This window comes from Alligator sinensis, unplaced genomic scaffold (genome assembly GCF_000455745.1).
Source record: "Alligator sinensis unplaced genomic scaffold, ASM45574v1 scaffold12_1, whole genome shotgun sequence".
Lineage (NCBI taxonomy): Eukaryota > Metazoa > Chordata > Crocodylia > Alligatoridae > Alligator > Alligator sinensis.
The window spans coordinates 2483807-2486031 of record NW_005841973.1 but is presented as its reverse complement, the minus strand read 5'-3'; positions in this window follow the sequence as shown (position 1 = coordinate 2486031).

The window sequence follows — 2225 nt, the reverse complement described above, 5'->3', positions numbered from 1 at the left end:
GCTGCATGCTGTCTGGTAAAATGCCATGAGATTACTCCTGCCTTGCTCCTTCCCATCACAGCAGCTCCAAAGCGTGCAGAAAGCATCGCCTCTTAATTACTCACCACTCATCTCAGATCTGCTGCTCTGCTCCACACACGGAGAGGTCAGAAGAGACCGTGCCATGGTTCCCTCTGACCTCTGCATGGCCAACCCGTGTCTCTTGTGCTGAGCTCAGCAATGTGTTTTTTTCCAGTTTTGCTTTTAAGACTTCGGGACATGGAGAAACCCATCACATTTACTGGTGCTTTGCAAGCTTGCAAGAATTTGCAAGCTTGCAAAGAGTTTTTCCAGCTATTGGAGTTGGTCTAATAAAAGATATCAGATTTACCCAAAGAACCTGGTCTGTCGAAGTGGTTTAATGGCACCTATTGTGAGCAGCCCCTCATCAGCCTGCCTCGGCCCCTGCGGGCACTCGCACCAGCATACAAACCCGGTGGGCCTGGCACTGCAGAGAGCTACCCTTGCTCTCCTGCCAGACCCCACAGCAGCTGGGCTAAAAAGGCCCCAAAGCAGCCACAGACCTGAACCCTTTATTTGTGCAATGAAGCGCGTGGACAATGAAGACCAGGCTTCCCCTTGGCGGGAGGTACCCTCTGCTTCCCTAGCGTGGGCAGGCTGAAGGCTCAGGAATGATGTGCTCTCCAGGGATTTAAAGCTACCCTGCATCTCAAGCGTCTGCGACCCTCCCTCCCCACTGCCTTGCACAGAAAGGTGGTCTATGGACGAGATGCCACTGCTGCTCGTCCATCTCCATGCAGAGAGCAGCTCCCACCGGAGCCCCATTTTCATGCTGTTTCTGCTGACCCCGTGGTGCTGGATGCCTGATTTCATGGCAGGGGCAGGGGCCCTCTCTCCCCACTTCTTGCATCTGGGCAGGGGGTTGGACTGGATGACTCTCCAGGTCCTTTCCAGCCCTGGGATTGCATGGGAACCAGGCTGCACTGCCACATGCTTGGAGAACTAATACTAGCACAGCTCAGAGCTTGTCACTCATTTAACCCAAGTGCAAGTTGCTGGGCCAGCAAACAGCCCAACAACAGCCTGCGTGAGAATCGGCAGGCGGGTGCTTATTGCTGCCTCATAGCGAGGAGCTGCCTACCGCCCCTCAACGGGGAGAAATCCCATATTTTCTTGGATATAACATGCACTCCCCCTCCCCCAAAACCAGCTGCTGGAAATTGCAATGCACGTTATATGTGAGAAATAAGGGATGGGCAGTTTCTGCTGGGCAAACGTGACGGTCAAATCTGTACGTGACTCACAGAAAGCAGAACGATGAGCGGGGAGGCTTGCTCCCGAGCTGCCGCTGCTCGGTTATTACTACACCCTCTTTTTTCCCCCTTCCAAAACAAGGTGTGTCTCTGATTCCAGGGCACGTTGTATGCAAGAAAATGCAGCAATCTGATCATTGCTTTGGCACGGCAGCGGTGTGCCATGCCCAAGAATATCCCCACAGTCAAATGCAGGTGCGCTATAGCATGGGAATACATAGTAGTCCATGCAACTATATATAGAGACAAGCATACCTATGCACCAGGGTGTACCTACTTAGCTTTAATCTTGCTAGCTGGGCTAACAGTATCAGTGTCGATATACCAAGGATGTCAGAAGGGGCTGGCAGCCTGAATGCATGCCCAGCACCCCTGTCAGAGCTGGCACTGCTGCGTCCTCGCTGCTGTTGGCACCTGAGCTAGTCTGGGGAAGGTCAGCCCAGCTAAGCCTGCCTGGGCTGAAATAACACCCTCGTTTAACTGCGGAGACTGACTCTATCCCTGCTTGGGTCCAGTTTCCAGGGGAAAAGGCAGGAGCCTGTCTGGCCTGAAGAAAAGGGGCCTCAGATCCATGGCGGGGAATAAAAAACGTAGTTAAGAAGGGCATAGATGAGCATCTCTGCCAATGCAGCACCTCTAGGAAGATGAGGAGTATGCTGTGACCTTCCTCCACCCCACGGAGGTTGTCAAACCCGGGCATTGCCAGATCCAGCCTGCCCAGCCCTCCACACTGAAGCCCATGCTGAATGCTTCAACATGGGGAAGGACTTCCCAGACTTATCCAATGCTAGGCCATTGCAGATGCCATCCGGGTCCCATGGAAAAAACTGGTTTACTTCCCGAGGCAGCTCTTTGCCAGTGAAATCCCCTAAGGGTGCAGCCACCCAATGCTCAGCATTGCAAACCATGGTG